The 26859-nt window shown below is 43.3% G+C and overlaps 6 non-coding genes across 6 annotated transcripts; all 6 read left to right on the top strand.

Annotated features, from left to right (window-relative positions):
• Positions 1 to 5937: 5937 nt before the first annotated feature.
• On the top strand, positions 5938 to 6126 carry LOC141211631 (U2 spliceosomal RNA). Its single transcript, XR_012281598.1, has one exon. It is a non-coding gene; the product is annotated as a U2 spliceosomal RNA (small nuclear RNA).
• Positions 6127 to 7241: 1115 nt separating this feature from the next.
• Positions 7242 to 7432, top strand: LOC141212291 (U2 spliceosomal RNA). Its single transcript, XR_012282103.1, has one exon. It is a non-coding gene; the product is annotated as a U2 spliceosomal RNA (small nuclear RNA).
• Positions 7433 to 13602: 6170 nt separating this feature from the next.
• LOC141211710 (U2 spliceosomal RNA) lies at positions 13603 to 13792 on the top strand. The gene has a single exon (XR_012281651.1). It is a non-coding gene; the product is annotated as a U2 spliceosomal RNA (small nuclear RNA).
• Positions 13793 to 14907: 1115 nt separating this feature from the next.
• On the top strand, positions 14908 to 15098 carry LOC141212290 (U2 spliceosomal RNA). The gene has a single exon (XR_012282102.1). It is a non-coding gene; the product is annotated as a U2 spliceosomal RNA (small nuclear RNA).
• A 9244-nt stretch (positions 15099 to 24342) lies between these two features.
• LOC141212289 (U2 spliceosomal RNA) lies at positions 24343 to 24533 on the top strand. Its single transcript, XR_012282101.1, has one exon. It is a non-coding gene; the product is annotated as a U2 spliceosomal RNA (small nuclear RNA).
• Positions 24534 to 25648: 1115 nt separating this feature from the next.
• Positions 25649 to 25839, top strand: LOC141212288 (U2 spliceosomal RNA). Its single transcript, XR_012282100.1, has one exon. It is a non-coding gene; the product is annotated as a U2 spliceosomal RNA (small nuclear RNA).
• Positions 25840 to 26859: the final 1020 nt, after the last annotated feature.

The following is a 26859-nucleotide window of genomic DNA, read 5'->3' as shown; positions in this document are numbered from 1 at the left end:
GCATTGCATTGCCATGTAATGTGATGCAATGCTATCTTTCTAGCTCTCCCTTTTTACTTCCTTTTGGATAAACAGACATATTAGGCAAGCATTTTGGAGCTTTCACCTAAATAACTACAGGTGGTGAGATAAGCTGCACAATATAATTGACCTTTCAGTATATTGTTGCACACACACCATCTATTTAGCAAATGCCCTTGTTATCAACAGCAGCCTTTTAAACTCACCTGAGCTAACAGGTATGTGCGCTGGTTACTCTGCTGCGCTTAAAATTTCTTTTTTGGTTTGCTACAATGCCTTTTCTGAAACGTTGTCTCCTTCTGCTGGAACACTGACTTCTTTCATTTAATGCCTGCAGACTATAAAAGAGAACCCAACCCAAAAAGTTTGGTTGATTAGTCTGTGGCATTCTGTTAAACTGTTGCTTATGGCGGTCTCTGTGAGCTTCTCAGCGACATTCAGCCAGCCAGGTATCCTGCCTGCAGTAGATGGAATGTGGCAATGGAACGCTGGCTGCGCGTGTCATAATAGGCTCTGAGCCTTTATATACCTGTGCACAGCAGCAGCCACCTTCAGTCTGCTGCTGGACAGCCAGCAGCAGCAGCAGCAGGAGAGGTATGTAATCAGGAGCCCTCCTGCTAAGGGTAGACAGCTGCTCGTTCCACCCCACCCCCCGCCTTAATTGGTTCTCCTCCCTTCCAACGGTGTTGAGGCGGGTGGGAACAGCAGGGGGTGAAGGTGCTATGTTTAAAGAGGTGGAGTTATGCAGATCTAAAACGCGTGGATTGCAGCAGCAGCAAGCCGAAAAGTGCAGGCATGTAAGGGATCTAGAGGTTGACAACATGTCTTCTTAACGGGAGTCCAGGAGCTCATCTCCACAAATGGACTTTTCAGGATCCTTGGGTGGCTCCGTAGTTTGAAACCAATTCTGGTTATCGCTTCTCGGCCTTTTGGCTAAGACCAAGTGTCTTGTCTGGGGTCCTTGAGTGTTTTCCCTTGGCCTTCCGGCATCGCCATCTTGATGGCTTAAGCCGGTTGCTGCTTTAGGGGGAGAACGAGGAGGAACGAGAGAGTGATCATAATGGGCGTGAAGATACGCTATGCTGGGACCGATGACAATCGGGTTCGCAATGCATTCCGCATTGAAGTTGATGCTGCTGTCAGAGAGCGTTTCAATCTGTCGTATATGGTGCACGAGGTGATCTTCAAAATCCTGGAAGTGACAAGAGAAAACATCGTCTGCCTGCAGGAATCCCGGAAAGAAGGACGGTATGTCTTGGTGCTACAATCTATGGCGGCTTGCCGGAACCTGTATAAGAAGTTGAGGGAGCAGGAGAAGAATCCAACCTTGCATGGTTTGACTTTTACAGTCTTGTACTCCAAAGGTGATGTTCCCCTAGTCATATTTATGTATAATCCCTTTGTGCACGAACATGACATTGCGACTTTTCTTAAGAGGCATTGTGACTTTGTGAGCAACAGTCACAAAATCATGAACGAGGAGAACTTATGGACTGGCAAATACAGATATTTTGTCAGATTTGGGGAAAGTTCTTCGGAGCCTGGAGGTGTTCATTACCCTCCCCAAAGTTTCTCTATCGGGAGAGATAGGGGTATTCTCTTCTTTCCTGAGGCCCCAGTTTTTTGCAGGAAATGTAAGAAGTACGGACACTTACAAGAGGTTTGTACTGCTGTGCCTGTTTGCTCCAAGTGCAACCAAAGTGGGCATGTTGCTAAGGACTGTACCAATCCAATTGTTTGCAATGCTTGTGGTATGGAGGGGCATGCCTTTAAGGATTGTACTCGTCGTGCGAACGAGGGCAAGGCAAGGGCATACTCTGAGGTGGTCTCGAACTCTCCGAGGCCTAAGAGTGTGGCACCTGAGGCCGCAGTTTCTTCCAGGGTGAAGGTAGTGGAACAGCGTGTGGAGACTGCTCCAGTGAGGGCGTCTGCTGACCTACTGGTGGAGCCCGGGAGAGTGGAAGAGGTTCTGGCAGCTGAGATGGACATTTCTTCCTATCAGGGGGGTTTCATTGACTCCTTTTGTGAAGAACGTGAGGGAGCCTTGGAAATCCCAGGGGACCCGGCTCTCAGTTGGAGCAGTGAAAGTATGGATGAAGAGGGAGCTGGAGGTCAAGGAGACTTCACTGAGACTGGGGTGAGGTCTTCTGAGGAACCGGACCGCGCTAAGAATAAAAGGGCCCGGTTGTCTGAACCATCAAGTAGCCAATGCGTGGCAAGTCCGGTGAGTGAGCGGGATTACCCAGTGGTTTCTCTTTCTCCTGCGTCAACGGCTTACCTGGAGGAGAATTTGGAGTCCACTATCTTTCAGCTAAGTGGGAGTTCGCCGGATGACAAAGGATAAGGAAGGCATGTTTTTTTGCTGAGACTGGTGTTTCTGGTTTTTGAGCCAAAGAATTGTCTCTAAACCAAATTGGGACATTGCGTCCCTTAATGTAAGACTTTTAAAGTCTAGAGTTAGAAGATCTGTGATTCTGGACTTCTTACATAACCATTCTTTTGATATTATGTGTCTACAGGAGTGTGGTATAGAAGAACCCCTGGAAGACGCTGATTGGCCATATGGCCAGCATATCTGGTCTGGCTCTAGTGGGAATAAAAATGATGGAGTTGGGATAGTATTAAATAATAGAAATTTTGTTTTTGAATATTATAAGGTAATAGAGGTGGGTCGTTGCATCTCTGCAGTTGTGTGTGGGAGGGGGTGGAAAGTTAAAATTATAAATATTTATGGTCCTACAAAAAAAGAAGACAGGTTAAGTTTATTAGATAAATTATGTTTAGAATTACCTGGTAGGATCCCTGTGATAGTAACAGGTGATTTTAACTGTGTAACTGAGGGGAAAGTTGATGCCTCAGGAAAAAAATTGGCAAACATTATTTCTGATTTTTTCTTTTTTGATGCTGCTGAGGTTTATTTGGGGAAGCCACCACCACCAACCTATAAAGCTGACAGGGGTGGGATAACATCTAGGATTGATAGGATGTTTTTTTCTAAAAATATAATATGTGATGGTTTTTCTCAATTTTCAGTTCCTTTTTCGGACCATGTGTGCCTGAAAGGTGGTTTTAGAGGGGATTTAAGGCGGGTGCATGGGAGAGGTGTGTGCAAATTGAATGTGAGTTTGCTTGAGGATGAGAGAATTGTGAATGATTTTAAGAAAAAATATAGTTGGTGTAAATCTCAAAAGAGTAAGTTTGAAAGTGTGTTGGTGTGGTGGGATTGGATGAAGTATGAAGTGCAAAAGTTTTTTCGTCGATGGGGCTATAAAAAGGCTACCATGGTTAGGAGTCAATATAAAGATTTAATGATGAGAGTGGAATGGCTAGAGAAAATGAGGATGTGTGGTGTGGATGTGGATGATTTGTTAAGAAGTGCGAGAGAGGATTTGAAGAGGACTTTGGAGAGGAAGGGAAGGGAAATAATTTTTAGGTCAAAGGTGGTCCATCTTGATAAAGATGGAAAGTGTTCAAGATATTTCTTTAAAAAAATAAATGGTAAGAAGGAGGGTATGGAGGAGATTTTTGATGTGGATGGTGTTTGTGTGAGTGGGGAGGATGTAATGAAGGAAGTGGTCACGTTTTATGCTGAGTTGTTTGGCAGGAAGTGGGTGGATGAGAGTTTGAAAGAAGAAGTGCTTAAGACTTTGGATTGTAAGGTGGATAAGGATGGATGTTCTGGTCTATGTGAGGCAGTGATTGAGGAGGAAGTTAAGAAAGCGGTGTTTGGTGCAAGGAAAAATGTGACGCCTGGGAAGGATGGTTTGCCTGTGGAGCTATATGTTATGATGTGGGAAGTGATGGGTATGGATTTAGTGGAAGTGTGTCAGTTTATGTGGGAGAATGGGATGCTTGCGGGTTCAATGAAGGAGGGAGTGGTGGTCTTAATCCATAAGAAAGGGGATAAAAGGTGTTTGAGTAATTGGAGGCCAATTACGCTTCTGAACGCCGATTACAAGGTATTCAGTAAAATTTTGGCGTGTCGGATGCGTGTGGTTGTAGCTGATGTGATTGGTAAAGATCAAGTGTGTGCAGTGCCTGGTAGATGTATGACGGATAATCTGTGTCTTTTAAGAGATGTGTTGTGGGATTGTAAAGTAAGAAAGCAGAAGTGTATGGTGATGGCTGTTGACTTTGAAAAGGCGTTTGATCGCGTGTCTCATGTGTTTCTATTTGAGGTTTTGCGTAGAATGGGTTTTCCGGAGAAATTTGTGCGTGCCGTGAGAGGATTGTATGGGGAGGTGATGAGTGAATTTCTGGTGAATGGGTTTTTGAGTGAGAAAGTGTGTATTAGGTCTGGTGTGAGGCAAGGTTGTCCCATGTCACCGGTATTATTTGTGTGTGTGATTGAGCCACTGCTGTGTATGATTCGGAAAGAGAAAGTGGTGCGTGGTTTGTTAGTGCCAGGGAGTGGTGGAATGACTGTGAAAGTCTTAGGATATATGGATGATGTAGTAGTGGTGAGTGAGAGTGTGGCCTCTATGGAGAGAGTAAAATTGTTGTTGAATTTTTTTTGTGGCGCGTCAGCGTTTCGTGTGAATTGGAACAAATGCATGTTTAAATGTTTTGGTGACAATAGGATTAAGATGGATGGTGTGGCTGGTGTGGATGGTGCAATTAAAGTGTTGGGAGTTTTTTTTAATGATGATTTGAAAGGTTATGAGAGTTGGGATGAATGTGGTGAGCGGATTGTGCGGAAGATGAATTTTTGGAAGTTACGTTCTTTGTCTTTGGTAGGGAAGGTTCTTATTATTAAGGCTGTTATTCTCCCTATTTTGCTTTATGTTTCTTGTATTTTTCCAGTGCCCTATAGGAAAATTAAAAAAGTGGAGAAACTAATTTTTGTGTTTTTTTGGGGCAGTAGGATGGAAAGACTTAAGAGAGAGATTTTGTTTAAGCAATATTTGTATGGGGGACTAAAGTTTCCGAATATTGAAGTGTTTCTAACATTGCATTTTATTAAGACTACGGTCATTTTGATTGGGAAGAATAATAAAGGGGCATTTATGTGTAAGTATTTGGCTGGATGGATGCTGTATGGTCTGAATTGGGTGAAGCGTGATAAGAATGTGCCTGTTGCTTTTAAGTGTCCTGAGTGGTATGGTTTGATTGAGAAGTTTGTGAGGAAGAATGATTTGTTAGCAGTTGCAATGAAAGACTTTATGTTGGTTAAGAAGGTGATGGGGAAGATGTGTGTGAATGAGTGTGAGAGTAATGTGGTGGGATTGCGTTCTATGGAAGTTGCGCGGGTATGGAAGAAGTTAAGCATTCAAGGTGTGTCGAATAGACAGCGAGATATAGTATGGATGGGCCTTCATAATATTTTGCCAGTGAGGGATTTTCAGAAGAAAAGAGATCTCATAAGATCTGCAGTATGTCCAAGGGATGGTTGTGGAGCGAATGAGACGGTGAGGCACCTTATGTGGGATTGTAATTTTGCGTATGATGTGTGGAAAGGTGTGGGTGGACTGTGTAAAGGGGTTGCTGGTGTGAAGTTTATTGATTGGAGAGTGACTATGTTTGGTTTTGGTGCTAGTCGTCGTGGCCTAGAAAGGATGATGTGGTTTATTATGGTGTGTGTGCAGGAGAGCTTGTGGGATGTGAGAAATTTGTGTGTGTTTAAAAGAGTAAATTTAACAGTAAATGATTGTATTAGGTTGATCTTAGCAAGACTATATGTAATCTATTTGTGGGATACAAGAGAAGGTGGTGGTGGTGGAACAGATTCTGAAGGTGTGTGGAAATACCTTAAGTGGCAGGATATGGTTAAATACCGTTGATATTTTTTCTGGAAATGTCTCTGGCATAGGATTACTTGTTTGTATTTTTGTTGAATAATACTTTAATAAAGAAACCACAATGATGCTTATGAAGTGGCAGTATAACTTATGACGAAGTCTGGTTAACTGTTTGCTTATATCTAAACCTGAGTGGTTTTAAAAAAAAAAAAAATCTGTTCTTATCAGTTTAATATCTGATACGTCCCCTATCTGGGGACCATATATTAAATGGATTTTTAGAACAGGGAGATGGAAAAAGAGCTTGCTCTGTCCACTCCACGCATTGACCTGGTATTGCAGTATCTCCAGGACCGGTGCACCCCTTCTTTAATGCAGTTTCTAAAATCAGAAAGAATTGAATTCAATGTTTTTTGTTCATTTTGCTTGTTTGTCGGATTTTGGGATGGACTCTTTGGCTTTGCTTTTCTTCTCCTCATTGGATTTTTCATGTTCAAAGTTGCAGAAGCCAGATTACAAGCTCATTTTGGTTCAACTTCAGCAACTGTGCATTGCATTGCCATGTAATGTGATGCAATGCTATCTTTCTAGCTCTCCCTTTTTACTTCCTTTTGGATAAACAGACATATTAGGCAAGCATTTTGGAGCTTTCACCTAAATAACTACAGGTGGTGAGATAAGCTGCACAATATAATTGACCTTTCAGTATATTGTTGCACACACACCATCTATTTAGCAAATGCCCTTGTTATCAACAGCAGCCTTTTAAACTCACCTGAGCTAACAGGTATGTGCGCTGGTTACTCTGCTGCGCTTAAAATTTCTTTTTTGGTTTGCTACAATGCCTTTTCTGAAACGTTGTCTCCTTCTGCTGGAACACTGACTTCTTTCATTTAATGCCTGCAGACTATAAAAGAGAACCCAACCCAAAAAGTTTGGTTGATTAGTCTGTGGCATTCTGTTAAACTGTTGCTTATGGCGGTCTCTGTGAGCTTCTCAGCGACATTCAGCCAGCCAGGTATCCTGCCTGCAGTAGATGGAATGTGGCAATGGAACGCTGGCTGCGCGTGTCATAATAGGCTCTGAGCCTTTATATACCTGTGCACAGCAGCAGCCACCTTCAGTCTGCTGCTGGACAGCCAGCAGCAGCAGCAGCAGGAGAGGTATGTAATCAGGAGCCCTCCTGCTAAGGGTAGACAGCTGCTCGTTCCACCCCACCCCCCGCCTTAATTGGTTCTCCTCCCTTCCAACGGTGTTGAGGCGGGTGGGAACAGCAGGGGGTGAAGGTGCTGTGTTTAAAGAGGTGGAGTTATGCAGATCTAAAACGCGTGGATTGCAGCAGCAGCAAGCCGAAAAGTGCAGGCATGTAAGGGATCTAGAGGTTGACAACATGTCTTCTTAACGGGAGTCCAGGAGCTCATCTCCACAAATGGACTTTTCAGGATCCTTGGGTGGCTCCGTAGTTTGAAACCAATTCTGGTTATCGCTTCTCGGCCTTTTGGCTAAGATCAAGTGTAGTATCTGTTCTTATCAGTTTAATATCTGATACGTCCCCTATCTGGGGACCATATATTAAATGGATTTTTAGAACAGGGAGATGGAAAAAGAGCTTGCTCTGTCCACTCCACGCATTGACCTGGTATTGCAGTATCTCCAGGACCGGTGCACCCCTTCTTTAATGCAGTTTCTAAAATCAGAAAGAATTGAATTCAATGTTTTTTGTTCATTTTGCTTGTTTGTCGGATTTTGGGATGGACTCTTTGGCTTTGCTTTTCTTCTCCTCATTGGATTTTTCATGTTCAAAGTTGCAGAAGCCAGATTACAAGCTCATTTTGGTTCAACTTCAGCAACTGTGCATTGCATTGCCATGTAATGTGATGCAATGCTATCTTTCTAGCTCTCCCTTTTTACTTCCTTTTGGATAAACAGACATATTAGGCAAGCATTTTGGAGCTTTCACCTAAATAACTACAGGTGGTGAGATAAGCTGCACAATATAATTGACCTTTCAGTATATTGTTGCACACACACCATCTATTTAGCAAATGCCCTTGTTATCAACAGCAGCCTTTTAAACTCACCTGAGCTAACAGGTATGTGCGCTGGTTACTCTGCTGCGCTTAAAATTTCTTTTTTGGTTTGCTACAATGCCTTTTCTGAAACGTTGTCTCCTTCTGCTGGAACACTGACTTCTTTCATTTAATGCCTGCAGACTATAAAAGAGAACCCAACCCAAAAAGTTTGGTTGATTAGTCTGTGGCATTCTGTTAAACTGTTGCTTATGGCGGTCTCTGTGAGCTTCTCAGCGACATTCAGCCAGCCAGGTATCCTGCCTGCAGTAGATGGAATGTGGCAATGGAACGCTGGCTGCGCGTGTCATAATAGGCTCTGAGTCTTTATATACCTGTGCACAGCAGCAGCCACCTTCAGTCTGCTGCTGGACAGCCAGCAGCAGCAGCAGGAGAGGTATGTAATCAGGAGCCCTCCTGCTAAGGGTAGACAGCTGCTCGTTCCACCCCACCCCCCGCCTTAATTGGTTCTCCTCCCTTCCAACGGTGTTGAGGCGGGTGGGAACAGCAGGGGGTGAAGGTGCTGTGTTTAAAGAGGTGGAGTTATGCAGATCTAAAACGCGTGGATTGCAGCAGCAGCAAGCCGAAAAGTGCAGGCATGTAAGGGATCTAGAGGTTGACAACATGTCTTCTTAACGGGAGTCCAGGAGCTCATCTCCACAAATGGACTTTTCAGGATCCTTGGGTGGCTCCGTAGTTTGAAACCAATTCTGGTTATCGCTTCTCGGCCTTTTGGCACGATCTATCAGGTTTACCTGTGTGGTCTTGCCTGTGAGGTGCTCTTGGTACCCTTTCTCTCGGCCTGGGGGGATCGTTCCTCTTCGGAGGGACTTAACCCCCCTGCTGCTATTGGGAGGAAGGATTAGTCCGGGAGCAACGGGAAGGGATCCCATGAAGGCTTGCGCCTTTCAGAGAGAAGAGTCGGTACGTTCCTGAGTGAAGGATGCCGGCAACGCTCACATATTCATCGGGTGATGCCCGGATGCGGAACACCGTGAGGATTGAAGTTGGAGCAGGATCGAGGACGGAGAAGAACTTGGACTACATCTGCCATAGGATTCTGCTTGGAGTTCTGGAGTTTCGGCGGGAAGACATATTCTGCTTCCAGGACAATGAGTACAAGGGGACTTACACCATCACCTTCAAGAGCCAGGGATGCTGTCACCAACTCGTACAAAAGGTAAATGAGAAAAACTACTTAGATGAATTGGATGGACTAACCTTTTGTCTCTTGTATGCCTATGACGAGATCCCTATCGTGGTGCATTTCCCGAACCCCTTTGTGGAGGCTGCAGACATCTCGACCTACCTTATCCGTTATTGTGATGATCTGAGATACCTGGGCACTGTGAAGAACGCGGTAGGCTTCTGGTGCGGCAAGAGGAGGTACATGGCCCGTCTAAAGAGGGACCCAAGCGGAGTGGGAGGAATGCTACACCCTCCCTCAACATTTGTGATCGGTAAGAGCAGAGGCTACTTATTTTACCCTGGAATGCCGGTATGTTGCAGGAACTGTGGACAAATGGGCCATACCCAAACGTCCTGCACGGGCAGGAAAGTAGACCGCTGCAATAATTGCAGCTGTTACGGACATTTAATGAAGGACTGTCCCGCTGGGAGGAAATGCAATCTTTGTGGTGAGGCGGGGCACATGTTCCGAGGATGCCCCAACAGGACCAGGACCAGGACTTATGCAGAAGCTGCATCTTCTGCAGCTGAGCCGATGCGCCCGCCGGTCTTCACTGGCGGGCCGGCGTCGGAGGGCGGTTCGAAGGGCGAGAAGGCTGGGATGGAGCAGGGAGCCGGAGGCCCCTCTGGGGCGGCCCCTGCATCGAAGTCCCTTAACGATGGGCGGACCTCGCATGGACCGGAGCGGAGGGGTCCTCCTTCTGGGAGGGTATCCTCCGTGTCGATGGTTCCCGATACCGATCCTGTTGGGCTGGAGGGTGGTGCCCCTGTGCGGTTGGCTACAGGGGACCACGCAGCGATGGCCTCAGGATCTTCCAGGGCGATTAGCCAGCCAGATGAGGGGGCTTTGCTTCTAGGTGGCGAACATCAGGGAATCTGTGTTGGTGATCTTATCCTGATGGACCAGTCTCTCCCCCTGGAGGAGGTGGAGGAAGAGGAGGACTGCACCAGTGACCTAGTGGAGTCTGCCCCGAAAAAGAGATGGAATGTCGAAGCCCCAGCGTCTCCTGGAATGTGGCTGGGAACCGTGACCTACGAGGGGGCAACCGCCGGCTCACAGAATATCGAGTCATTTGGGTCCTCTAGCCCGGATGTCCTGGAGCAATTTGGCATACAGGGCTTTGAGTCAGGTGTCCTCATGGAAGATCCACCACCCTGACCTATGAATGCCCACATTAAGACTTGTCTCACTGAATGTGAGGTCATTAAAGAGCCCAGTTCGTAGGGCTGCTCTATTTAAGTACTTAGAAACCACTGACTTTGACATATGTTTATTACAGGAATGCGGGATACAACATGCACTAAATTATAATGACATCAAGATAGATTGGAGACTGGGGCCCTCCATCTGGTCTGGCTCCAATGACAACAAGTCAGCGGGGGTGGGCTTCCTCTGTCGTGGGAGAAATATTGCTATAAATACTGTCACAGAAATAGTACCAGGCAGAGTGGTTTTAGTGCATTTTAAATTTAATGGTTTTACCCTACGTGTAATGAATGTTTATGCTTCCCCTGATAAGCAAGAGAGAATTAATTTATTTGGGATATTGCCATTGTACTGTACTGGGTCATCTCCCCTGATCGTAGGGGGTGATTTTAATTGTCTTTGTGCTAGTGAACAACGAGCGGGGGGTGACCCTTTACGCAAATTGGATAAGTCATGTCATCTATTGAAAGATTTTTTAACTGATTTTAAATTATGCGATGCGTGGAGGTCACTCCTGCCGACGGACCCTGGTTATACGTGGTCCGGAAGAGGGGTGTCCTCCAGGATCGATTTTATTTTCCTATCAGATGATTTTAACCCTGTAAAATGTGTTTTAACATCAAATATATTTTCTGACCATAAGGGCTTGGAGGTGCACCTAGAATACCGGGATGAACAGAGGGTCAACAGGGGCCTCTGGCGTCTAAGTACTTACCTGCTGGAGGACCCTCTGATTCGACAAGACTTTTGTAAAGCCTATCAAGCCTGGCGGCGACAAAAACCTTCTGATGCCCCTATGGTAACCTGGTGGGAAAATTTGAAAAAAAAAGTCAGAATGTTTTTTATAAAAGCAGGGAGACGTAAAGCTAGAGAGAAAAAAAGATGTTTTAGTGATCTTAACACCAAACTACAAACACTTTTTAAATTCAAAGAGCTAGGGGTGGAGGTGGGAGATGATATTGCTAGCCTAAAAACTGAAATTCAGAACTGCATAGACACAAAGGGGAAAGAGATTATTTTTAACTCTAGAGTGCAGCACTTGGAGGAGGGGGAGAAGTGCTCTCGCTTCTTCTTCAAAAAAGTCATGGATAAAAGAGAAGTGATCACAAATCTAGAGGGTGAAACATCTATGCAGGGAATGTTGAATGCTACTTTTAACTTTTATAAGCATCTTTTTAGTAAAAAGTGTATAGATGAGTCCTTTTTATCTGATGCTCTTAATGATCTCGATTTTAAGTTAAATTTTACAGACCAGGAGTTTTTAGAACGCGATATTGTTTTATAGGAATTATTTTATGTTTTTAAAAGTTTCTCTAAGGGCAAAGCACCTGGGTGTGATGGACTACCTGTAGAATTTTATCTTACTTTTTGGGACATTTTAAAAGAGGACCTTTTTATGCTTTTTAAAGAAGTTTTTATTTGTGAACAGTTGCCATTTTCGTGGAGGAGAGGAGTGGTGTCTTTGATATATAAAAAAGGTGATCGCAGTGCTCTAGCGAATAGGAGACCCATAACTCTCCTAAACGTCGATTACAAGGTACTTGCTAAGGTGGTTGCAAACCGGCTCAGGAATGTCATTGCCAAACTAATCCAGCCTGAGCAGGTTTGTAGTGTACCAGGCAGAAGTATTTCAGAGGTTTTAAACGTATTAAGGGATGTAATTTGGTATTCCAGAGACCGGGGTCAAAATGTAGCTCTTTTAGCCCTAGATTTTGAAAAAGCTTTCGATAGAGTCTCTCATAGATTTCTTTTTAGAGTTTTAAAAAGAATGGGTATCCCTAATATGCTTTTAAATTGTATTAAGATTTTATATAAAAATTGTTTTAGTCAAATTTCTCTTAATGGCTTTTTAACAGATGGAGTTCCCCTTGAGTCCGGAGTGAAGCAGGGATGCCCCTTGTCGCCCATCCTGTTCATCTGCGCCATGGAGCCCCTGCTGAGCGCAATAAGGAAAGACAAAGTGATTAGAGGGGTTCCTGTTCCTGGCGGAGGTGGCAGTGATGTGAGAGTCTTTGGCTACATGGATGACGTGACGGTTGTGTGCGTGGACCCTGCTTCCCTCCGGAGGGCGGTGTTGCGCATTGATTTTTTTTCCCAGGCATCCGGGTTTAAACTTAATTTAAATAAATCTGAATGTCTGACTTTGGGATCCTGGGACACCGCCCAACTCCCGCAGCTCACTATAAAACGAGACAATGTAAAAATTCTTGGAGTTGTTTTTAACGAGGAGAATGTGGGAACTCAAAGCTGGGAGAATGTCATAGAAAAAATGTCAAAGAAAATATCATTTTGGGGTTTGAGGTCCCTAACAATGGAGGGGAAAATTTTAATTATAAAATCAGTGTTGTTACCCCTCATACTGTATATAGCTATGGTGTACCCCCCCTCTGATGTTTTAATTAAAAAAATGACTAGGATGATCTTTATGTTTTTATGGAACTCCAAAATGGAAAAATTAAGGCGAGAAATAATGAGGAAGAATAAAATGAACGGCGGAAGGGATGTCCCCGACTTACATATTTATTTGTATTTAAATTATTTCTGCTTTTGTTTCAAACATTTTAATGGTAATAGTGCGCTAAGTTATTTTTTAAAATATACCTGTGGGATGATTTTTAAAAGATGGTTTAAGTTGTCGTTGAATTCCCCTGTTTTACTATGCCCCCCCAAACACCAAGCAATCTTAGAAAAGACTGTTCGATTTTATAGCCTTGGTGATTTTAATATGGACATTTTTAAAGACCGCAAGAAGCTTTTATCTTTTCTGAGGAGGAATGAAGATGTGACCCCCATAGTAAATTTCTCAGAAGAGAGGTCGAAGCAAGTTTGGAAGAATGTCTTCGGAAAATTTTTAGCAAATGGACATAAGGACATCGCATGGATGGTGGTCCACCAGTGCCTCCCCACCAGAGAGTTTCAACACAGGAGAGGCCTGGTGGCCAGAGCAAAATGCCCCAGAGACTCATGTGTTAATGACGAAACCACCTTGCACCTTATGTGGAATTGCCCGTTTGCACAGGAACTTTGGCACAAAGTTGGGATTCTTTTAAAATGGACTTGCGGTTTAAGAGATTTTAACCATGAATATGTTTTATATGGCCTTTTTAAATGTCCGACCCCTCAACAGTATTGTATATGTTGGTGCATGATTAACTGTTTTAAAGACGCCCTTTGGAAGGCACGCAATATTTTACTTTTTAAACGTGATGCTATTTCTGTGAAGGATTGTCTTAAAATTGCTTTTAGTCAGATGTATATTTATTACTTGAGGGATGTCAAATGTATTGGGAGGAGGGATGCTAATCGTATATGGGGTTTTTATGGGTGGAATTCTGTGTTTTATTAATGTATTTGTGTTGCTGTTTTTTGATTGTAAACCATCTTTTACGCACATAATAAAATATGTTGAAACCTGATCTGTTCTTATCAGTTTAATATCTGATACGTCCCCTATCTGGGGACCATATATTAAATGGATTTTTAGAACAGGGAGATGGAAAAAGAGCTTGCTCTGTCCACTCCACGCATTGACCTGGTATTGCAGTATCTCCAGGACCGGTGCACCCCTTCTTTAATGCAGTTTCTAAAATCAGAAAGAATTGAATTCAATGTTTTTTGTTCATTTTGCTTGTTTGTCGGATTTTGGGATGGACTCTTTGGCTTTGCTTTTCTTCTCCTCATTGGATTTTTCATGTTCAAAGTTGCAGAAGCCAGATTACAAGCTCATTTTGGTTCAACTTCAGCAACTGTGCATTGCATTGCCATGTAATGTGATGCAATGCTATCTTTCCAGCTCTCCCTTTTTACTTCCTTTTGGATAAACAGACATATTAGGCAAGCATTTTGGAGCTTTCACCTAAATAACTACAGGTGGTGAGATAAGCTGCACAATATAATTGACCTTTCAGTATATTGTTGCACACACACCATCTATTTAGCAAATGCCCTTGTTATCAACAGCAGCCTTTTAAACTCACCTGAGCTAACAGGTATGTGCGCTGGTTACTCTGCTGCGCTTAAAATTTCTTTTTTGGTTTGCTACAATGCCTTTTCTGAAACGTTGTCTCCTTCTGCTGGAACACTGACTTCTTTAATTTAATGCCTGCAGACTATAAAAGAGAACCCAACCCAAAAAGTTTGGTTGATTAGTCTGTGGCATTCTGTTAAACTGTTGCTTATGGCGGTCTCTGTGAGCTTCTCAGCAACATTCAGCCAGCCAGGTATCCTGCCTGCAGTAGATGGAATGTGGCAATGGAACGCTGGCTGCGCGTGTCATAATAGGCTCTGAGCCTTTATATACCTGTGCACAGCAGCAGCCACCTTCAGTCTGCTGCTGGACAGCCAGCAGCAGCAGCAGCAGGAGAGGTATGTAATCAGGAGCCCTCCTGCTAAGGGTAGACAGCTGCTCGTTCCACCCCACCCCCCGCCTTAATTGGTTCTCCTCCCTTCCAACGGTGTTGAGGCGGGTGGGAACAGCAGGGGGTGAAGGTGCTGTGTTTAAAGAGGTGGAGTTATGCAGATCTAAAATGCGTGGATTGCAGCAGCAGCAAGCCGAAAAGTGCAGGCATGTAAGGGATCTAGAGGTTGACAACATGTCTTCTTAACGGGAGTCCAGGAGCTCATCTCCACAAATGGACTTTTCAGGATCCTTGGGTGGCTCCGTAGTTTGAAACCAATTCTGGTTATCGCTTCTCGGCCTTTTGGCTAAGATCAAGTGTAGTATCTGTTCTTATCAGTTTAATATCTGATACGTCCCCTATCTGGGGACCATATATTAAATGGATTTTTAGAACAGGGAGATGGAAAAAGAGCTTGCTCTGTCCACTCCACGCATTGACCTGGTATTGCAGTATCTCCAGGACCGGTGCACCCCTTCTTTAATGCAGTTTCTAAAATCAGAAAGAATTGAATTCAATGTTTTTTGTTCATTTTGCTTGTTTGTCGGATTTTGGGATGGACTCTTTGGCTTTGCTTTTCTTCTCCTCATTGGATTTTTCATGTTCAAAGTTGCAGAAGCCAGATTACAAGCTCATTTTGGTTCAACTTCAGCAACTGTGCATTGCATTGCCATGTAATGTGATGCAATGCTATCTTTCTAGCTCTCCCTTTTTACTTCCTTTTGGATAAACAGACATATTAGGCAAGCATTTTGGAGCTTTCACCTAAATAACTACAGGTGGTGAGATAAGCTGCACAATATAATTGACCTTTCAGTATATTGTTGCACACACACCATCTATTTAGCAAATGCCCTTGTTATCAACAGCAGCCTTTTAAACTCACCTGAGCTAACAGGTATGTGCGCTGGTTACTCTGCTGCGCTTAAAATTTCTTTTTTGGTTTGCTACAATGCCTTTTCTGAAACGTTGTCTCCTTCTGCTGGAACACTGACTTCTTTCATTTAATGCCTGCAGACTATAAAAGAGAACCCAACCCAAAAAGTTTGGTTGATTAGTCTGTGGCATTCTGTTAAACTGTTGCTTATGGCGGTGTTAGGATCATTCAGCCATGGAGGGTCCTTGTTGGAGTCGGGGTATCCCCGTAACAAGAAATACACAGACACGTAGTGTATAATCAAGTACTGGGAAGCCCCTGAGCGCGTCTCCCTCTATGGGTGCTGTCCCTTTATTTATAATAATAATCATTTTTTTTTTTTTTTTGTCAGACATGCGCAGTAAAATGCCTTTGTTTCACAAGCAGTGAAGTGATGATTCATAACAGTGGAATGTTGATAAGAAAGTTTCATAAACAGAAAAGTGATAATTAGTAGAAGGTTGCTGAGACAGCTAAAACAAGTTACAATCTAGTTTCTGGGCGTCAGTCCAAATGTCCAGATAAGGGAAGAATAACTTCATCTGTGTCTTACATCGTAGTCTTGGGTGTAGAATAACTCCTATCATCCTCTCAGTCCCCCCTTTGATTCTTCCTTATGGTCTTTTGGTAGAAGACCTGGTCCGGGAGTTCTTTTCTTTCATATTCTTGAGTCCGTGTTAGAAAGCTTATTTATGCATATTAAAATAATTTTTAATCCTATTTTAAACACTACATATATGACTACTATAATTAGCACAATCTGTAATATACCTTGCAGAATTCCAGCCACCCAACCTCCAATACCCTTAAACCAGTTCTTTGGGTTGAGAAAGGAGAAGGTGTCTGACCACCAGCTATCTTTATTTTGGTCATTGTGTCTGTCATATTCATCCCGTAATCGTTGTATATCTGCCAGCTTGAACCTCATACTCATTGTACTGTTTGGATCTATGTAATGACAACAGGTTGGACCAATAATTTGACACATTCCTCCCTGGGCCGCAGTTAGGTAGTCTAACACTACAGTATGTTGATTAGTAACAATTATAAGTTGATTTTGTACAGCTATACTAGTATTAAGTATATCCATAATATCCCATATCTGATCATCTAGATAGTCGGTGGCCTGAACTAATTTATCCCACATCTGCATCAACATTGGATACACAAAGAAAGTGCTGAATATTTTATTAGGAATTCCCATTTGGACCACATGTGGCCTACCTGAAGGTCTAGGCGAGTTGTCGGCTGCTCTTTTGTATAGTGTGTGTTTAGGTACTGCTTGCATATCTACCTGCTGATTCTGAACTATAAATGTGGCCGGTGTTAAGCGTCCTAGAGTACATGTACCTTTTATTCCTACTGGGAGCCATTTGTATGCTCCATTTCCACAAATCCAGAAGGTTCCTTCAGGCAGATCCCATATTGCAGAGTGTTGGAGCACCAACCTATGTACCAAATCTAAAAATTTAGATACATTCTGAAGTATACACCAAGGGGGTTTTTGACCTAATGGACTACAGTATCCTGCATCTGGATTTTCACAAGTCGGTGTACCTGGGTCATATGCACTTGACTCATTACATAATATATTACCTGGTATTTTTGAACATGTATCATTGTTTCCATCGGGGAATAATTGTGAATATTTCCAACCATTATTGTGTATGTATTTTTCTACTATATCAGGTTTAAAAGGTTGAGAAGAAGATACTGTGCTACTAAAACTGAGTTGTATATTTTCTGTAGGAATTAACCCTAAGTCTGTTAGTCCCGTCTTATTTCTAGGAACCCATACACCTCCTTTAAACGCTAAATATTGTAAGTTGTTTATTTTTCCGGTCATATTACCTTGCCACCAGGGAAATCCCACCCACCCCACAACTGGGATGGCAACAGTGGTGTTCCATAATCTAGAATTAACGGTTTGGTTATTTGCTAATTTGTCTGAGCAATTAGTCCATGTAAACACTTCCTCAGGGGTCATGGGTACGGCCAGGAAGGGTATGCTCGTGGCTGATATTGGAGAATGCGTACAAATCCAACAGTCTGCTATTTTCTGTCCGCCATCGAGCAACCCGTTTACCAATGTCTCATGATGTTTTATAAATTTATTATCTGTAGGTTTTGGGGAACTTAGTTTATCCCACAGGTCTCCCTGATCTATCGTTATAGCTAACACAAGTACAATCACCACTATTTCTTTTTGCAATGGCTTGCATGTACCCATGCTGATTTTCCTTCCAATTTTACTGCAGTTGGAATTGTCAATAACACCTGATATGGACCCTCAAATCTGGGTTCTAGCGTTCTTCTGTTATGTCTTTTTACGTAGACTTCGTCTCCTGGTTGCAGCTTGTGCGTTCCCTCAATGGAATCTGGATCTGGAATGGAAGAGAACACTAAAGAGTGTATTTTAGACACATGCTTACATAAATTTTGTACATAAGCAGTTAAGCTTTCAGTTTCTAACATTAAAGTCTGTGGGAAATACAATCCTGTATTGGCAACTCTACCAAACAATATTTCATGGGGGGTGAGTTTGCTCTTTCCCTGGGGGGTGTTTCTGACTGAATACAATGCTATTGGGAGACACTCAGTCCATGGTTTCTGTGTTTCTGCCATGGCTTTCTGTATTTTTAACTTAAGTGTTCCATTCATTCTCTCAACCTTACCAGAACTCTGTGGGTGGTAAGGGGTGTGTAGTTCACTTTTTATACACAACATTTTCATTACATTCTGAAAGATCTCTCCAGTAAAATGTGTACCTCTATCCGACTCGATCACTTCTGGGATACCATAACGGGGTACCAGTTCATGTGCTATTTTTACTGCAGTGACTTTAGCCGTGGCTGTATGAACTGGATAAGCCTCTGGCCACCCCGAAAACATGTCCACACATACCAGTACATACTCATAGTGTCCATGCTTAGGCATCTGGATGTAATCGATCTGAAGTCTCTGGAACGGATATAGTGGTCTTACATGGTGCTTCTGGGGGGTCTTAACAGTCTGTCCTGGATTGTGGGCTAAACAGATTTCACAAGAACCACATTTTGCTCGAGCTACCTGGCCGAACCCTGGGGCTAACCACTTCTGTCTGACCCTCTGTATCATACCGTTTGCAGACACATGTGTAGGTCCGTGGGCTTCACTGACCACAACAGGGTACCACGCTCGGGGGAGACAAAGCTCATCTCCTTTTCTCCATAGTCCTTCTTTTTCTTCTGCCCCCTGTTTCTGCCACTCTTCTTTTTCTTCTCTACTCACCTGCTGGTGGGCTTCTTTGAGCCGTGTAATTAAGTCAAATTCTGATACTGCACTAATAGTGTGGTCAGTTGTCAGAGGTTTTACTGCAGCTCGCTTAGCAGCCTTGTCGGCTCGGTCATTACCCCTAGCTATCTCGGTGTCGAGTCTTACATGTGCAGGTACTTTTATTACTGCTACTTGTTTGGTTGAGGCAGCTGATTCTAGGATTTGTCTAATCATTTGTCCATGTTTTACTGGTTGACCTGAAGCTGTCATGTAACCTCTAGCTCTCCATATACATCCAAAATCATGTACAATACCATATGCATATCAGTAAAAATATTAGCGGTTTTTTCTTTTGCTAACTGTAATGCTCGTATTAGAGCTAATAGTTCAGCTTCCTGGGCTGAACAGCTGGCCTGCATTGGCTCAGCTTCAATAACATCATGATCTGATACAATGGCATAACCTGTGTGAAAGTTACCAGTTTCATCTGCATACCTACTACCATCTATATACATATGTAGGTCTGGATTGTCAAGAGGGGTGTCCTGTACATTAGGTAGCCCTTGTGTTTCTTGTTCTATACACTGTAAGCAATCATGTATTATATTGTCTTGTTCGTGGTATTGTAAAAAATTTTCATCTTCGTCTTCCTGACCTCCTTCCACTCCCCCCTTTGTCTCTAGTGGTAACAGAGTGGCTAAATTTAGAGACAATATGCGGCGAAAAGTGAGGTTTGGTGGCATTAGTAAGGAGCATTGTAATCTAAGATGTCTAGCCATTGAAATGTGTTTTGGCAATACCTGATTCAGTATGCCATGTACATCATGTGTAGTTTGTACTATTAGGGCATGGTCTAGTACTATTTCTGAGGCTTTTTCTACCAAAAGAGAGACAGCTGCTACTACTCTGACACATGATGGTGCAGCTTTGGTAACATTATCTAATTGAGCAGAATAGTATGCGACAGGTCTTTGTTTATTTTCATGTTTCTGTGTTAGTACTCCTGTAGCATGATTAGACATTTCCGCAGCCATTAATTGGAATGGTTTGGCGTAGTCTGGGATTCCCAAGGCCGGGGCTGACATGAGACCTTTCTTGAGGTCTTGAAAGGCTATGAGCGCTGATTCAGTTAACTGAAAAGGCTCGATTTTTAAACAATCATATAGAGGTTGCATAAGCTGACTAGCATGTATAACCCATTGTCTGCAGTGTGATACTATTCCCAAAAATGCTCTTAATGTTTTGTAGTTCTTGGGAGGAACAAGATCTCTAATGATTTTTAGTCTGTCGGCGGTGAGGTGCCGAATACCTTGTGAAATGCAGTGACCTAGAAATACTACCGTAGTCATACAAAGTTGTACTTTTTTCTTGTTAACTTTACAGCCCATGTCTGCTAGAAATATTAACAACCTTATTGTGTTGCTGTTTGCGGACTCTTGAGCAGGGGCACATAACAATAGGTCATCAACATATTGAAGAATTACAACCTCATCCGTAGGTTTGAAATTTTGAAGAACTGATCTCATAGCTTCTGAGTACAAGGTAGGTGAATGTATCATACCCTGTGGTAATCTTGTCCATGCTAATTGTCTATTCTTAAATGTAAATGCAAACAGTTTGTAACAGTCTGGGTGTAATGGTACTGAAAAAAATGCATTTGATAAGTCTATGACAGAAAATACTCGTGCTGTTGCTGGGATCTGTGATAGCAACGTGTGTGGATTTGGCACAACAGGAGTAATAGGTTCCAAAATTTTATTTATCTCTCTTAAATCATGTACCATCCGGTACCTAGCAGCTGACCCCTCAGTAGATTTCTTTTTTACGGGGTACAACGGTGTATTGGCTGGTGACTTTACTTCTATCAGTACTCCAGTTTTTAGATAATCTTTTATCTGTTCTCCTATGGCGTGTTCTTGTTGGGCACTAATAGGATACTGTCTCAATTGGGGTAGTGTCACACCTGGAACAGGAGTGACTTTTACTGGAGCTATTGGCATTAGTCCTACATCGGTGTCATGTTGTGCCCATAATTTTTCTGGTACCTCAGAAAGATCTAAAATAATTTGGGTAGGGGCAGGATCTTTCTCATCCTCTAAGGCTTGGACTTTTACAATGTTTTCTAGAGACTCTTGGTCATCAGGCACCAAAATTTGGACTCTACCATCCTCCAAAAATTGGATATTCATTTCTGTCTGCTTTAATAGGTCTGTACCTAGAAGACAAGTAGGTGCCCCTTTGACAAAAAGAAATTTAGATAAAAATATTTTAGATCCTATCTTTGTTTCAAGGGGAATACTATATGGGAGTGGCCTGATTCCTCCATCATACCCTTCGGTATAGGTTACATCATCTGATAAACAATCAGCATTTGGTAAGGCGTCTTCATTGAGGACGGAGGAAGTTGCTCCGGTATCTATTAGAAAAGGGCATTGTTTTCCTGCTACTTTTACCTGAATTATTGGGCGCCTTCCAGTCAAAGTGGTTTGCATCACGTCTAGTCACTCGCTTGCTGCAGGAGCAGAAGCCTGTACTGTCTTTTCTTGTGATTCTCTTGGGACATAGGTACCATCTTCTATATCCCTGGCTTTTTTCCTGCATTCTCTAATCCAATGTCCTGGTTTCTTACAGTAGTGACATGGATTAGTTTTCTTATCCAAATTCCCTTTGTCATAGGTCTGATTTGATCTGTTGTTTTTATTGACCAGACTATTATTTGCTGCTACTCTGATGGGTTTGGATGCTGCCTCACGCATATCCATTTCTATCCCTAATAGTTTTTGTCTGACTATCTGGGGATCATCTAGGGTTCTCCAATCAGGAGTTGCAGCCTTGAACTTTTCCCTAAGTTTTGGGTTAAGATTCTCTATAAAAGTTTTTGTCATCAGTCGAATGACTCCTTCATTGGTAAGGTCCATTCCCTCGTCTCTGTAACTGTTTTCTACCGCTAAGTAGTATTCATCTACAGGCTGTCCTGACTTCTGGGAGACAGTTCCTGAAGTCCCTCTCATTCGTTGTTTAGTTCTCATAAACTCCATAAGTCTGATCATAAAATTCTGTCCTGACAGTGCGGTATTTGGATCCTCACCATCTACTGGTTGAGGTCTATGAGGTTCTATAACTGTCATCAATTCCTGATACAACCCTGGTGTCATTTTCATTCTACATAATTCTGTTCCATCTGACCATGTTCCATTATGGGTGTGTATTATCTGCTGTATGTACGTAGCAAATCTTAGTGGGCATTGTATTGGATCTGGTGCATTCTGAAGTAGGGACATTCCCTCAGCGGGGGTCCATGGAAAATATTGTCTAGTCTGATGGTATCTAGTTACTCTACGCGGTGGATTGCCACCATCTTCTTCTCTGTATGGTCGACTGAGGATACGCACTGGTGCCAACATATCATGTGGTCGTGGTGCTCCACATCCTGCACATGTGTCTCTCCAGTCTGGATTCTGGAGTCCACAGTTTGTACATGTCCATCCACCCGGACCCCGAAGATCAGGATACGGTGTGGGTTCTGACCTGGGCTGATATGGTGGTGCCAATGGGTTCATTTGTTTACTGTTTTCTGTTTGTACAATGGGACCCTGTCTGACTGGAGTTCTCCATAATCCATTGTCTTTATTAAAAGTCCAATGGTCTGTCTCTGCTGTTTTTGATAGTTCGACCATGGCCTCTACTTGTTCCTGCCATCCTTTGTCTCTTATCACTCCTGCTTTTCTAACCCGAATGTCCTCCCATAGTTTCCTGTTAAACCTGTCATGCCTTGCTACCTGAAAAGTTTTGCAAACTTTCCCTAAATTCTTAGTTGCTTCTACACCACACCTTTCTTTCACGATCGTATAGACATCTTGTTCATCATTTGTGGTCTTAGTCTGTTTGTTGCCCATTTTTCCTGACTATTCATACCTTAGGAGGCTTTTTGGGTTAGATAAAATATATTCTATATTTTACCTTTCCTCGTTACCTATTCTGTCCTAAGGAGCCAGTATCTGAAACGGTTTCTCTGGACCGTTTTGTCTGAAGTGTAGAGTAATTCTAACACACATATATATGGCAACAAGGGCAAGACCAACAATACATAAAATGAACCATACTGTCTCCATTATATATCGTGTCCCTGGAGTATTATCATTACTTCCATGGGCTCATTCTGTCAATCTCTTATCCGTCAAAAAGGAGGACAAAGGTTCGGGAGTTAAGCGTGAGCGAAGGTTTCCCCGAAAGGACACAACCTTATGACTCAGTTAGGCAATCTCCGTAATACTTATGTCATCTACCTTAGTGCGGCTTATGAGGCTATTCCCGACATCCACATCTCTTTCATACCATCCGTTTCATAACCTTCTCTGACCTCTCCTTCGGCAGATCCTACAGTATATACATGAATGACCCGAGCTATAGGTATCCTTCTCTACTAGTTCCTCAATCCCAACACAAGATATGCATGAAATTTACGGACTATCGCAGAGCAGATGTAAGAGAACTAACAGTGTCTCTTACCTGGCCAGGTTTGTCATCTGCTGTTCCGATGTCCCAATCTCAGCGGTTACTCGTGCCGGTCGATGAACTTGAAGGAATACGCAGACCTCGGGTCCCTGTTTCGGGCGCCAGGAATTGTTAGGATCATTCAGCCATGGAGGGTCCTTGTTGGAGTCGGGGTATCCCCGTAACAAGAAATACACAGACACGTAGTGTATAATCAAGTACTGGGAAGCCCCTGAGCGCGTCTCCCTCTATGGGTGCTGTCCCTTTATTTATAATAATAATCATTTTTTTTTTTTTTTTTTTTTTGTCAGACATGCGCAGTAAAATGCCTTTGTTTCACAAGCAGTGAAGTGATGATTCATAACAGTGGAATGTTGATAAGAAAGTTTCATAAACAGAAAAGTGATAATTAGTAGAAGGTTGCTGAGACAGCTAAAACAAGTTACAATCTAGTTTCTGGGCGTCAGTCCAAATGTCCAGATAAGGGAAGAATAACTTCATCTGTGTCTTACATCGTAGTCTTGGGTGTAGAATAACTCCTATCATCCTCTCAGCGGTCTCTGTGAGCTTCTCAGCGACATTCAGCCAGCCAGGTATCCTGCCTGCAGTAGATGGAATGTGGCAATGGAACGCTGGCTGCGCGTGTCATAATAGGCTCTGAGCCTTTATATACCTGTGCACAGCAGCAGCCACCTTCAGTCTGCTGCTGGACAGCCAGCAGCAGCAGCAGCAGGAGAGGTATGTAATCAGGAGCCCTCCTGCTAAGGGTAGACAGCTGCTCGTTCCACCCCACCCCCCGCCTTAATTGGTTCTCCTCCCTTCCAACGGTGTTGAGGCGGGTGGGAACAGCAGGGGGTGAAGGTGCTGTGTTTAAAGAGGTGGAGTTATGCAGATCTAAAACGCGTGGATTGCAGCAGCAGCAAGCCGAAAAGTGCAGGCATGTAAGGGATCTAGAGGTTGACAACATGTCTTCTTAACGGGAGTCCAGGAGCTCATCTCCACAAATGGACTTTTCAGGATCCTTGGGTGGCTCCGTAGTTTGAAACCAATTCTGGTTATCGCTTCTCGGCCTTTTGGCTAAGATCAAGTGTAGTATCTGTTCTTATCAGTTTAATATCTGATACGTCCCCTATCTGGGGACCATATATTAAATGGATTTTTAGAACAGGGAGATGGAAAAAGAGCTTGCTCTGTCCACTCCACGCATTGACCTGGTATTGCAGTATCTCCAGGACCGGTGCACCCCTTCTTTAATGCAGTTTCTAAAATCAGAAAGAATTGAATTCAATGTTTTTTGTTCATTTTGCTTGTTTGTCGGATTTTGGGATGGACTCTTTGGCTTTGCTTTTCTTCTCCTCATTGGATTTTTCATGTTCAAAGTTGCAGAAGCCAGATTACAAGCTCATTTTGGTTCAACTTCAGCAACTGTGCATTGCATTGCCATGTAATGTGATGCAATGCTATATTTCTAGCTCTCCCTTTTTACTTCCTTTTGGATAAACAGACATATTAGGCAAGCATTTTGGAGCTTTCACCTAAATAACTACAGGTGGTGAGATAAGCTGCACAATATAATTGACCTTTCAGTATATTGTTGCACACACACCATCTATTTAGCAAATGCCCTTGTTATCAACAGCAGCCTTTTAAACTCACCTGAGCTAACAGGTATGTGCACTGGTTACTCTGCTGCGCTTAAAATTTCTTTTTTGGTTTGCTACAATGCCTTTTCTGAAACGTTGTCTCCTTCTGCTGGAACACTGACTTCTTTCATTTAATGCCTGCAGACTATAAAAGAGAACCCAACCCAAAAAGTTTGGTTGATTAGTCTGTGGCATTCTGTTAAACTGTTGCTTATGGCGGTCTCTGTGAGCTTCTCAGCGACATTCAGCCAGCCAGGTATCCTGCCTGCAGTAGATGGAATGTGGCAATGGAACGCTGGCTGCGCGTGTCATAATAGGCTCTGAGCCTTTATATACCTGTGCACAGCAGCAGCCACCTTCAGTCTGCTGCTGGACAGCCAGCAGCAGCAGCAGCAGGAGAGGTATGTAATCAGGAGCCCTCCTGCTAAGGGTAGACAGCTGCTCATTCCACCCCACCCCCCGCCTTAATTGGTTCTCCTCCCTTCCAACGGTGTTGAGGCGGGTGGGAATAGCAGGGGGTGAAGGTGCTGTGTTTAAAGAGGTGGAGTTATGCAGATCTAAAACGCGTGGATTGCAGCAGCAGCAAGCCGAAAAGTGCAGGCATGTAAGGGATCTAGAGGTTGACAACATGTCTTCTTAACGGGAGTCCAGGAGCTCATCTCCACAAATGGACTTTTCAGGATCCTTGGGTGGCTCCGTAGTTTGAAACCAATTCTGGTTATCGCTTCTCGGCCTTTTGGCTAAGATCAAGTGTAGTATCTGTTCTTATCAGTTTAATATCTGATACGTCCCCTATCTGGGGACCATATATTAAATGGATTTTTAGAACAGGGAGATGGAAAAAGAGCTTGCTCTGTCCACTCCACGCATTGACCTGGTATTGCAGTATCTCCAGGACCGGTGCACCCCTTCTTTAATGCAGTTTCTAAAATCAGAAAGAATTGAATTCAATGTTTTTTGTTCATTTTGCTTGTTTGTCGGATTTTGGGATGGACTCTTTGGCTTTGCTTTTCTTCTCCTCATTGGATATTTCATGTTCAAAGTTGCAGAAGCCAGATTACAAGCTCATTTTGGTTCAACTTCAGCAACTGTGCATTGCATTGCCATGTAATGTGATGCAATGCTATCTTTCTAGCTCTCCCTTTTTACTTCCTTTTGGATAAACAGACATATTAGGCAAGCATTTTGGAGCTTTCACCTAAATAACTACAGGTGGTGAGATAAGCTGCACAATATAATTGACCTTTCAGTATATTGTTGCACACACACCATCTATTTAGCAAATGCCCTTGTTATCAACAGCAGCTTTTTAAACTCACATGAGCTAACAGGTATGTGCGCTGGTTACTCTGCTGCGCTTAAAATTTCTTTTTTGGTTTGCTACAATGCCTTTTCTGAAACGTTGTCTCCTTCTGCTGGAACACTGACTTCTTTCATTTAATGCCTGCAGACTATAAAAGAGAACCCAACCCAAAAAGTTTGGTTGATTAGTCTGTGGCATTCTGTTAAACTGTTGCTTATGGCGGTCTCTGTGAGCTTCTCAGCGACATTCAGCCAGCCAGGTATCCTGCCTGCAGTAGATGGAATGTGGCAATGGAACGCTGGCTGCGCGTGTCATAATAGGCTCTGAGCCTTTATATACCTGTGCACAGCAGCAGCCACCTTCAGTCTGCTGCTGGACAGCCAGCAGCAGCAGCAGCAGGAGAGGTATGTAATCAGGAGCCCTCCTGCTAAGGGTAGACAGCTGCTCGTTCCACCCCACCCCCCGCCTTAATTGGTTCTCCTCCCTTCCAACGGTGTTGAGGCGGGTGGGAACAGCAGGGGGTGAAGGTGAGGTGTTTAAAGAGGTGGAGTTATGCAGATCTAAAACGCGTGGATTGCAGCAGCAGCAAGCCGAAAAGTGCAGGCATGTAAGGGATCTAGAGGTTGAC

This window comes from Phyllobates terribilis, unplaced genomic scaffold (assembly GCF_046119375.1).
Source record: "Phyllobates terribilis strain yellow unplaced genomic scaffold, ASM4611937v1 Scaffold_170__1_contigs__length_4071412, whole genome shotgun sequence".
NCBI lineage: Eukaryota > Metazoa > Chordata > Amphibia > Anura > Dendrobatidae > Phyllobates > Phyllobates terribilis.
This window is presented reverse-complemented; position numbering and strand designations above follow the sequence as displayed.